The sequence below is a fragment of the Vitis vinifera genome, chromosome 4 (assembly GCF_030704535.1).
Source record: "Vitis vinifera cultivar Pinot Noir 40024 chromosome 4, ASM3070453v1".
Taxonomy (NCBI): domain Eukaryota; kingdom Viridiplantae; phylum Streptophyta; class Magnoliopsida; order Vitales; family Vitaceae; genus Vitis; species Vitis vinifera.
In genome coordinates, this window is record NC_081808.1 from 23399661 (window position 1) to 23412564 (window position 12904).

Below are 12904 nucleotides of genomic sequence, written 5' to 3' on the forward strand. Positions count from 1 at the left end.
TTGCAACTAATTTTAAACTTATTTGACTAATTTTATTTAAAAAATTAGCCCAATCTAAAAATTAAGAAAAAGTTCATAATATTGCTTTTTAATATATATTATTTTTTATTTACAAAACACATCAACATTTATGTTCATTAACATCTCTTCAATATTTTCATGGATCATAGTGTTGCTTTTTTTTTTCTTTTATGTATTGATATTTAGGTGCATTAATATATTTTTAATATTGACACGTTATTTATACATTGATAATAGGTTTGATATTTGATATTTTTATACTGAAAGCCAAGAAACTATATAAGATAAATTTATAATAATAATAATAATTAAATGTGATCAAAGAAATTTCCTGCCACGTGAAGAAGTTGACATTTGGGAATGCCAGCTACCAAATTGTGGTCTTTGTTGACATTATGCTAATTTGTACAGGAGAGATATTTGGTGAAAATTTGGAAAAGCACATCAACGACAACGTCAAAGAAAATGAAACGTAATAAGAATTACATATTTTAAAAATTTTACTATATATTAATGAAAATCGAATACGAGACAACCATGAAAATAATTATTGAAAAAAAACAAAGTCGTTGTTGGATAAATCAACTTAATAACTTAAAGTAATTTGATAACTTAATTTAAGTTACTAAATAAATTAAGTATATTTAGTACATAACTTAATAATATGCTATAAAGTTAAAATAATTTTAAGTAATAAATAAAAATAATTAATTTATTTTTAAATTTTTTATTTTATTTTTTTATCCTCATTTATTTTAATTATTTGCGCAATCTCTTTTACTATTCCACAATTTTCATTATTATTCGACCTCCTCTACCCTAATTATAATTTATGAAAATAAATATATCAATTTGATAATTTAAATTAAATTTTATGTTAATTTTATCTAACAATCTTAGTAATAATTAAGTAATAAGTTTTAAGTTAACTTAACTATAATTTAACTTAAAGTCGACTTAAGTCATTAAATAATAAATATTAAGTTTTACCAAATACTCAAAGAGGTGTTTGATAAAAATAAATATTTATTATTTAATAACTTAAATCGAGTTAAGTTAAATTATTTTTATATTATTAACTTAAAATTTATTATTTATTTTTTACTTTAAATATTAAAGTTGTTTAATAAAATTAACCTAAAATTTATTCTAAATGATCGACACACCTCATTAATTTTAACTAATATTTATCTAATTGATTTTAACCCATAATCATTTTTATTAATTGTAAGCAATAAACTTATTTATAAAACATTCATATTGAAAGTATTATAGATACTTAAAATAATCATACAATATCTATTATAAAAAATGAGTCATAGATATGAAATTCTAATTCTAAATTATGCTCCCATCAATGTGGATAAATAAGGTAAAAAAATGAAAATTAAAAATAATTTAATTATTTAACTTAATCCTTAATGTTAAAAGTAACTTGAATATTAAGTTTTTTTATTAAACATATTTGATATATTTAATACTTAAATTAAGTTATTCTATTCCTTATTTCATTGACGATGAGATAGAATAAGTTATTATATTAATTGTTATATCCTATATTCAACCAAATATAAGATAGGATATATGTATTAAAGTTATTTATTTCCTATATTAGATTTATTATCTTTCTTTTTTAAGAGTAAGGGTAAACTGGTCCTTTTCTTTTTTGTTTGACCCATTTAAACTCAATTTGTATTATACATATTTTTTCAGTGGTGAGAATAAAAAACTTTAGATTTTCTTTTCTTTCTTGTGAGAGTTTAGCAGGGTAGACAATTTCAGACAAAATTCCTAAATGTCCCTTAACTCGATTTTCCAATTCCTCTTTGGACTACTTGACCCTTGAAGATTAAGATTTTGCTAAGAGACCAAGGTATGTAGCCGAGTGTGTGATGATTGAATGTGAATCAACCTTATTTTTCATCTTAAAAAGAGTTAAGAAAGCAGGGAGAAATGTTTTTTGCTAAAAGACTTTTGTTCCCCTTTTTTTAGATTGATTCAGGTGCAGGGGCAGATCGATCCAACTAACCTGTTTTTAAGATCAATTTTTAGCCCTTAGATTAAGGGTTTCTTTCTCATTTAAAATCAAATTTCTCACATTTCTGGAAGTAGTGAGAGCGGCAACAGTGAAAGGGCTTTTCTTTCCTCACCATTTTAAGGATGTTTACCTCATAAGAAAATCCCACAAGTTTTCTAAGAATTTTTTTTAGGATTTTATGAAAATGAACATGGGTTGATTTCTGAAACATTCAACTCTTATTCTTTTGGTTTTGTGCAAAAACTCATTTTCTTCTTGTGTGAATTTAAGAAGAGGCTGAGATCGAATTTGGTGCAAACTTCAAGTGTGCTCTGAAAGAAGATGAGAAGTTGAAAGTGAAGGTACTAGTCAAGTGGTCTAGGAAGGATTGGTTGGCTTGAGCTAAGTAAAACCTTGTATTCAATATTTATTCTTCATAGTGAATGTTTTCGATCAATAGTAGGTCTATGCTTTTTTATCTCTTAGGAGGTTTTTCACGTTAAAATCCTGTGTCAATTGTCTTTTTCTCTCACTATACTATTCGCATTTGCATGTGAATTGCATGTATACATTGTTGGGAGAGTGTTGGTGCATACACACTTGCTTGTGGATGTTACACTTTGTTGAAATATTGTTAGAAGATAAGTTTATTGACATTGAGAAATTCTTTAGTTAGGTAATCTTTGTTAGAAATTTTTTTTTAGTTCAAAAACACCTATTCACCCCTCCCCCCCCTCCCCCCTCTCTCTCTCTCTCTCTAGGTGTAGTCCATTATTGAGATTCACCTTTCATTTATCTTTATGATTGTTTGAATCTTACATGATATCAAAGCACAATTAATTTTAGTGGAATAAGGCTTTATGCTGAGAACACCAAATCACTCTATTCCCTATCCTTAAATCAATAGTGTGCATGCAATCTAACTCTAGGCTTCTCTAGATCTAATCATACTAGAAATATGACATGTAAAGACCAATTTGATAAACAGATCTAGAGAACCTAGAGGATGTTTTTCTCTTTAAAGGATGGTTAGAGTTTCTCTTTCTAGAGGCTAGAAGATGATAGGCAAAAATCTAAACCTTAAACTCTTAAGGGGGTTTTCCTTGTAGGCTTAAGTAACTTAAGCCAAAATTAGGCTTAGGTCACATAATATAGCCCACTTAGGTCCTAATTAATTAACTAGATCTATTGGGCTTCAATTAATTAATTAAATGAGTCCAGAAAGACAATTCAAAATATCTACTGCAACATTGCACTTTTACCAATACCCTATGTACACTTATGAACTAGAAAGTCAAAATATCCTCAAAACAAACATGCCACCATGAACAACAAGCTCAAGCAAAGACCATTAAGACCCATAAGAAAATAATATCTCCCTCATAATCCAGTTTTGAAGTTGATTTAACTCCCCACTAAAGAGAGTCAACCACACTCCAACATCTTATGAAGCTATAATAAGGCGAAGCGTGGATCCATGACCTACTATCCATAGCATACAGACCCCCCATGAACTGATCTGTATAATCTAATAGGGTAGTGTTATCAACCTATCAAAATTGTCTCTCCAATCCTTAAATCCATATATTATGTGATCAATTGACATACTTTACATTCAATGAACATATATCAAATTCCATTAAAGGAATTGTTATGTCTATAGTCTTCATTATCACATGTCATTTTGATAACTTAATATGATACACTGTCTCAATCCTATGAAATATCATAGTGTCTTTATCGAAAATACATGTTGTCACTAACCTCCATCAATAATGACCGAATCTGTAAGGATGTATGACCATTTTAAGGTTTCGCCTACATATCAAAGTTTCCTATTGATTTTAACACAAATTCAATATCTTCTCAAAGTTGAGAGTCCATGTAGTATGGTAGTTTAGTGAATCATGATAACCTAATAGTCTTAAGTCATGATTCATTGTGAATTCTATCCAATGTGTAAACATACACACTAATGCACGCTCTATGAGAACTTCATCCCAACCGTCAAAAGAAAATAACCTCAAATTGGGAGATAGTGCACTACAATCTCTACTAAAGAGCACTAAAAACAGTTTTTTGTTGTTTAGATAAGAAACACTTCTATAACTGAAAAAATAATTTTGATAAGTTTTCACTAAAAATATTTTTTAGATGGCTTGTTCTCAAAACAATATGCATCATTTGTGATAAAACCGTGTATATATATATATATAATTTGTTTATATATAAGTGTACAACTCTTTTTAAAGAATAAACTGGAGATTGATTTTTATATTTGGCTTTTTAAAAAAAAATTATTGATACTCAATTTTCAATTAAGTATCTCAATTCAATGGAATATCATGTAAATTTTTTAAAAAAAATATTTATTTAATAGATAATAAATTGAAGATACATTCAATAGTGATACTAAGATAATTAAGAATGTTTATTCATATCTAATTAAAAATCATCATAATAATGTCAAACAATTAAAATGAATAAGGATTTTGAAAAGAAACACTTAAGGCTTGTTTGACAACTGTATTTTAGAACAATTTTTTGTTTTTCGGAATTAAAAAAAAACACATTTGATAAGTAGAAATTTGTTTTATGTTCTTAAAAATAAAAAATAGAGTGTTTTTAGATAATATATTTTAGTTGTTTTTAATTTTTTTCACTAGTTTTTTAGGACTATTTTAAAAAAATAATTATACAAACATATAGAATAATTAAAAGTAAAACATTAGATATAAAAATTATTATTTTTAAATATTAAAATGTTTTTAAATTAGGTTAAAAACATTTTATGTTTTTAAATAAAAGTTATACAAAACATCATAAAAAAAATTTAAAAACTATTTTTTAGAATTGTATTCGAGAATAATTACCAAACAAAACCTTAATTTTTTATGATCTTATTTAGATTACACAACCCTCTTTGATAAATTCGATAGTTGCAATTTTCCCACTAATGATTCAAAATTGGAGCATATTTAACATTGAATCTAAAGAATCTATTACTTGATGGATACCTTTGGCAGCTAATCCTCATGATAATACAATAATAGTGTGTGCAAATGATGTGGTTGGGCAGTGTCAATCAATTTGTCCATGGGTATATAATTTGCTTGAACATAAATTATGGAAGCCTCTTTAGAAGAAGTAATTCTCTTTTATACGTTATCCATTTCAATACTAAGATTGGGTTGATAATCCGTAATGAAAGACATTCTATTTAATAAGAAAAATCCTTCTAAGTTTGATTGGACAAAATAGAAGATATTATTAATAAATAAAAATCCATCTTGTTCATTAACATCTCGAAAATATTACATTATAGTTTATTTTTATACATCACTTTTCCTCTTTCTTTCTTTTTTTTATTACTTTTTAATTTTAAATATATTTTTCTCTTTTCCTCTTTTATTTTACTAAAACTTTAACCTTAATTCTTTCCTATACCTCTTGCTAATTTATTATTCAAAATTATGTTTGATGGTTTTAATTTAGTTATTTATTTTAAGAAAATAACAAAAAAGAAAAATATAAATAAACAGAATTCCCTTTCATCCATTAAACCCAAAAGTCCCCAATATCAAATCTAAATACAGCCCACATTTTGAAGGCAACCCGCACTCTAAATGCAACTCACTCTTATGTTGCATTGTTTAAAAAAAAAATCAGTATTTGATAAAAATTTTAAAATATTTTTAAAATTTTAAAAAATCATTTAAAGTGTTTTCTTAAAAAAATACTTAATAAATAATTCTATTAAAAATACTTTAAGAGTACATTTAAGAGTGATTTTAGAAAATGTTTTTAATATTTTTAACACTTGAATGATAAAAAATTTTAAATATTAGAAATATTAAAAGTGCTTCGTAAAATCACTATCAAACGAATTCTAAGAATGCATTTGGTACTAATTTAGAAAGTGTTTTTAAACTTCTTAATATTTTAAAGATAAAAAATTTCAAGTGTTAAAAATATTATAAACGTTTCTTAAAATCGCTATCAAATAGACTCTAAATAGAAGTATTATTAAATGCAATTTTAATTTAATGATTTTCTAAAATCAATTATAGTACGAAAAAAAACTTTAAAATCATTTGTTGTTTTGTTGGAGCTACATGCATGAATATTTTGAATAGGCTTCACTTTGAGTGGAATATTTATTTCCTTGTCAAGATGGGGTCATTGCCGTTTATATTCTCTTAAATGATATCTTTTCTCTCGTGTGTTGAAAGTGCTTGACAATGAGAGATGTACTCAAAGTCTAGCTCTTTTACAATAAGAAATCTTAAATATTGTGTCATTCCTTACTACTGTGTAGAATGATGAGAAAACAATGTCTTCCATTATAATCATACTAGCATTCTTTTTTATGGCACGATGGATGAATTTTAGAGGGAAGGTTGATGGGGAAGTAGGCTTCCTTTTCTTGGTAGCGAATTTTTTAAGGGATATTTTAAGTATTTTATACATGCATCAGTCTACCTTATTTTCACATTATATAAGGGACTATTAAGATAGTCAATTTTGTGTACGAAGAAAAACAAAGAAAAGACGATTGTTGTAAGGCATGGGATCATCTTATATTTTTTTTTATCAAAGTAAAAAATTTGCAGTGGTAAAATGGACATAACTCTCATATTAAACACTACAAATCCTCTTTGTACTATGTTTATTTCCTATTTACTTTTAAGACGTCTCATATCGAGACTTCAACAACGCACTAAAAATTATATTTGCAAATCGATTATGAAGAGAAAGCTTCATAATAATTAAAGTGACGATAACAAATTACAACATATCACTATCATCAAATCTATAATGATCAATCTTTATGACTTTTAGAGTCGTTTACTTAGTTAAGATAAACTCATTGTATATATAGTTTCAAAACCTTCTTTCTTCATTGATGTCGGATCTCACATGCAGTTCCTCCTAAAGAAATATATAAGATATCACATTTATTCCTTCACATGATATAGAGATATCACTATATAATAATCAATCTTCATAACTTTAGAAGTTGTCTACTTAGTTTTAAAAAGGTCACTATATGCTCACTCAAGTTCATTTGTAAATGACCTACTCTTTCACATAGAGATATAATTTGCTCAATTCAATGAACCCTTATTATTTTAGAATGTATATACTTAATTAAGAAAAGTTTGTTACATATATAACGTAAAAAAAAAAAAAATTCCCTAATTGATGTGGGATGTTATAGATTTCATACCTACCCCACTAAATTTTTGGGTTATTGAAAATATATGATGAAATCTAAATTATTTAATAATAATACAAAAAAACGAGATCAAATACAAACAATTGAGACCAAAATATGAAGAGATGAGACCAAAACACAAAAATCAATAAACAAAGAGATGAACTATGATATAAAGTAATGAGAATGATATGTAGTTGTGGACCCCGCATTTCGTGCTCATGCGTTTCCCACTCGAATGGCGAGCTCGATTTTAATTTGAAAAATTGATTTTTATTTGATTAAGAAAATGACTTGGAGTCGCCACTTATTTTTGTTTTATTTTTAAAAGGGTAAACAAAATAAGAAAGAAAACCCTAAGTGCGACTCCTTATTTTGGAAAAGGTGGTCTGTGAAAAACCAGATCGGGTTCGGGGGTCAGGTTACTTATCAGGAAGGTACGGTAAAGACCGTAGCACCCCTCTAAGCCCCTGAAGTCAGGTCTCTACTAATATAATGAAGCTGACGTGGCAATTGATGAGTAAATCAATGAATATTTTGAACGATCATGCACACATAAAAATCGAGACATGCATAGACAACGATTAGAGGGAAAATGGGTACATACCTGGGTAACGAGTCACCATGCGCTATCAATAGAGAGGGTTAGTACACCATATAGAGCACAAAACATATCATATGCATCACTAAACAGGGATTAAAATTGTTCGAAGGAAAACTGGGTTTTTGAAATTCATTTGAGAATCGGAATCTTAGAGATTATTTGAAAATTGGATTCTTAGGAATTAGATGTGAAAATGAGAACTTTTAGAAATTAATTTTGAAAGAAAATGGAGATTTTGAATAATTATTTGAAAGTTCGGGATAAAAATAAATAAATAAATAAATAAATAAATTACGAAAATTGGGACTTTGGAGATTAAATTTTGAAACAAATCAGAATTGAAAATTATTTGAGAAGTAAAAACTACGAAAATTGAATTATAAAAATTGGAAACCTTGGAAATCATTCGAAGACGAAATTTTTATAAATGAATAAAATGATAATGATAATAATAAATGAGTAACGGAATAAAATGCGAGAATTGAAATATTGAAAACTGAAAATTCAAAGAACTAAATTTGGAAATCGGAATTTTGAAGAAGACAGAATTTTAAATAAATGAATGAGTGAATAAATAAATGGATGGAATAATAATAATGACGAAATAATAATGATTAGATAAATAATAACGAAAGTTAGAATTTTGGAAATTGGAAATTGAATTTAGAGATTGGAAATTTAAAGAATTATTTAGGGATGAAATTTTAAATAAACGAACAAATGAATAGGATAACGAAAATAATAACGATTGGATAAATAATTGTGAAAGTTAGAATTTTAGAAATTGGAAATTGAACTTAAGGATTGGAAATTTAAAGAATTATTTAGGGATGAAATTTTAAATAAATGAACAAATTAATAAGTAAATGAATGAAATAATAATAAAATTTTTGAGATTGGAAATTAGATTTGGAAGTAATAACGAAAATAATACTTAAATAAATGAATGTCAATAGTGAAAAATTAAATTTGAAAAATGGAATTTTGAAAAATTGAACTTTAATTATTGGAATTTTTAAAGGAAATAAACAAATAAATAAATGAAAATAATGATAATAATAACGAAAATAATATTTAAACGAATGAACGTGAATAGTAGAATTTTTTTAGATTGAAAATTAAATTTGGGAATCGGAATTTTAAGAATTACTCAAAAATAGAATTTTTTAAAAAATAAATAAATAAAATAATAATAATAAAAAGAATAAGGATTAAATAAATAAATACGGAAATGGGAATTCCGGAAGACTATTCTAAAATGAAAGCTTTAAAAAGTATTTGAGAAATGGAATCATGAATGGAATTTTGGAGACCTAGAGTTAGGAAAATTGTTAAAATAATAAGAAGATAAATAAAAAGTCAAAAGCCTACTGGGCCATATGCCAAAGTGACCACACTTAGAGGTGGCCAATGTGGGAATTTTTCAAATGATGTTTGACCATCCTAGCAGCCCAAGGAAAAATAAAGCAAAGTCTTGCAACGTGTACATCATGAATTTACATCTGGGCCCCACCATCAACCACAAGATATTAGCATGGCTGCAACTGCTCTCTTGGCACCCCTCTTTTTTTACTTTAACAATTTCACTCCCTTTCTCCTCTACACGATTAAATACGATGGAATCCATTTTTTTTTTTAATATAAACTCTAAGTACAGCTGGGTCTATGTTAGAAGCTCATCCAATTTAGTGAACTGGCTGTCATTCGAGTGGGGGGCCTCCTGAGATACTACTTGTTCTGCATCCTCTTCCTTTGACACGGTTCTGGATATAAGAGAAGAATCTCCACTTTTTGCATCGAGGGGAAGAAGTATGTCATCCTTTACTTCGTTACCAGGTTCCATTTTCTAACCCTAACAATCTCGAGAGTTGCGGTGTTGGTGGGATGAGTATATACATGCATGCGGCATGCATGGAATGGGTACAATGTGGCCATGCATGGCCATGCCAAGATGGGAAGAGATGGGTTTAGCGGGGTATCTTGATGGGTATAGTGGACGACAATGGGTATGAGGATGTAAGAGGGCTTGACTATGGTGTTGGGAATGAGCATGGGATGGGTAGGATATGGCCATGCAAAGGTGGAAGCGATGAGGTAAGTGATGTGCTGATGGGCGTGAAGACCCTTGAGAGGATGGGAGGTGGATGAATGACCCCATTCATGCAAGACATCCAGTGCATTGAAAATGCCACAGTCCACTTGCTTTATAAGGGTAAGTGCATCGTTCACCAGCTGAAGCAAGAGAGTCTTTGTCGAGGCATCTTGGTAGGAATAAGTTGCTTTTAAAAGTGGGGTAATCTTGAGGACCAAGGATGAACGAGGATAGCGTATAGAAACTGTAGGAATTAGTGGCCTCATGGGTCATTGGGTTGTCAAACGGATAGCTGGTCACCACGTTCTCGGTTGGAAGAAATCAGCGCCTCATGTCATGCTCATCAAAACCTGGTGTAACTACAAACTGGCTCAAGTAGCTTCTCAGCAGGCGAGCAAAAACAAGCATGCCCCGGAGCCCCAATCAACAAGAAACAAAGTGATAAAGAGAGGAAGCAAAACATGGAGATATAATATGAACCTAGCTCTATTTTATGGGTAATCAAAGAAGCTAGGGGCAGGTATCATAAACAAGGGACAGAAGCATGTTTTCTTTTATCCATATCAAGTTCATGAATGAAGCCATGCGTCAAATATTTGCAGGGAAAACCCAGGGAGCCAAAGAAAAAATAAACAGAGCATATATATACACAAACAACCTTAGCAAAACAAATCAGTAGTCTTTGATGCCCAAACCAATCAACAGAGAATAAAACGTACCTAGGAATCTGGAGACTTTCCTCTGCGTGACAGCAAAGGCACCACCTCCTGGAAGGAAACTCCTCTAGCTTCCTCCTAAGGAATACCCCGTATAGCTTACTTTGTTTCCCCCTCTTTTTCCTTTCCAGACCCTCTGTTGGTGTCTTCTTCAGCAAGCCAACCCCCCATTTCCTGTTCATCACATCAGCAAGCATGGGCTTGCAACCACTCCCCTGGCTGCCCACGTCTCTTGCCGTGTCTATGAAGCTGTTCTCTTTGCAGAAAGGGGTCCCCCCCACTCCTCACTGAATTCCACTCCCGGATCCCTCTTGAAATGCCACCTTGCTTCAACTTATCAAAATAATAAAATGAGGTAATAATGATAAAAATCATATCATTGAACCAATACACTTGGTTTAAAACAGGGGGTCTACAAATATGCCCCTCTTCGGTAGAGTTCATGAGTGTAAGGAATTTGAACACTGAAGTGAAAGGTAAGTGTGAATAGTGAGTGGAATAAAGTGAACTCTATCGAAGAACCAAGGAAACCCCCATAGGGACATGAGTGAAACCAGAACTCACTCAAGCCAACAAATGAACAAAGGCTCTAACCCTAAGGGAGAATGATATCTCAAAACGCCTCTAAGGTTGCACCAAGGATCCACACCCTCTCTAAGATGTCTCCAAAAGTGACCTAAGAGATCAATGTCAAATATGAGTAACGGTCGAACCACCCTGGAGTATGAGCAAGAATGCGCCCAAAGGGGACTACCCTATGTGGACTACGAGATGAATAGGCGATAAGCATAGGATAACGGAGTGAGGAAAAACCGAGGGAGAATGTAAAACCATGAAGGCAAGATGCGCAAAGCCAGCGGATATGAACGCGAGGAGTTGTGACTCTGGATGACAAGGCCGACTCTAAACATTAAACTGAGAAAAACAACGGCTCTGGAAGCCAAGGCAAAAAGCTAACTCTAAGCACTAAACTAGAAGATAACAGCTCTGGAAGCCAAACCAAAAACTAACTCTAAAAGCTAAGCTAGAAAACAACAGCTCTGGAAGCCAGACCAAAAAGCTAACTCTAAATGCTACTGAGAACATAATAGCTCTGGAAGTCAAACCAAGACGATAGTAATGGCTCTGAAAGCCTAAACGAGACGACAGTGATGGCTCTGGAAGCCTAAATGAGATGATAGAAATGGCTCTGGAAGCCTAAACGAGATGACAGTAATAGCTCTGGAAGCCAAAACAAGATGACGGTAATGGCTCTGGAAGCCTAAGCAAGACGACAGTAATGGCTCTGGAAGCCCAAAGATGAAAATCCATGGTGGTGAAAACTGAAACAAATGCTCATAGATGAAAATCTATGATGGTGATGAATCTGAAACAAAGGGGGATGCTCTAAACGAACTAAAAACAGGGGAACGCCCTAAACAAGATGACGGTAGGGGGATGCCCTAAACGAAAATGACAGTGGGGGATGCCCCAAACGAAAATGACAGTGGGGGGATGCCCCAAACGAAAATGACAGTGGGGGATGCCCCAAACGAAAATGACAGTGGGGGGATGCCCCAAACGAAAATGACAGTGGGGGGATGCCCCAAACGAAAATGACAGGGGGGGATGCCCCAAACGTAAATGACAGAAGGGGAATGCCCCAAACGTAAATGACAGCGGGGGGATGCCCCAAACGAAAATGACAGCGGGGGGATGCCCCAAACGAAAATGACAGTGGGGGGATGCCCAAACGTAAATAACAGTGGGGGGATGCCCAAACGTAAATAATAGTGGGGGGATGCCCCAAACGAAATGACAGTGGGGGGATGCCCAAACGTAAATAACAGTGGGGGGATGCCCAAACGTAAATAACAGTGGGGGGATGCCCCAAACGAAATGACAGTGGGGGGATGCCCCAAACGAAAAGACAGTGGGGGGATGCCCCAAACGTAAATGACAATGGGGGGATGCCCCAAACGTAAATAACAGTGGGGGGAATGCCCCAAACGAAAAGACAGTGGGGGGATGCCCCAAACGTAAATGACTATGGAGGATGCCCCAAACATAAATGACAGTGGGGGAATGCCCCGAACGTAAATGATAGAGGGGGGATGCCCCAAACATAAATGATAGTGGGGGAACGCCCCGAACGTAAATGACAGAGGGGGGATGCCCCAAACGTAAATGACAGCGGGGGGATGCCCCAAACGTAAATGACAGAGGGGGGATGCCCCAAACATAAATGATAGTGGGG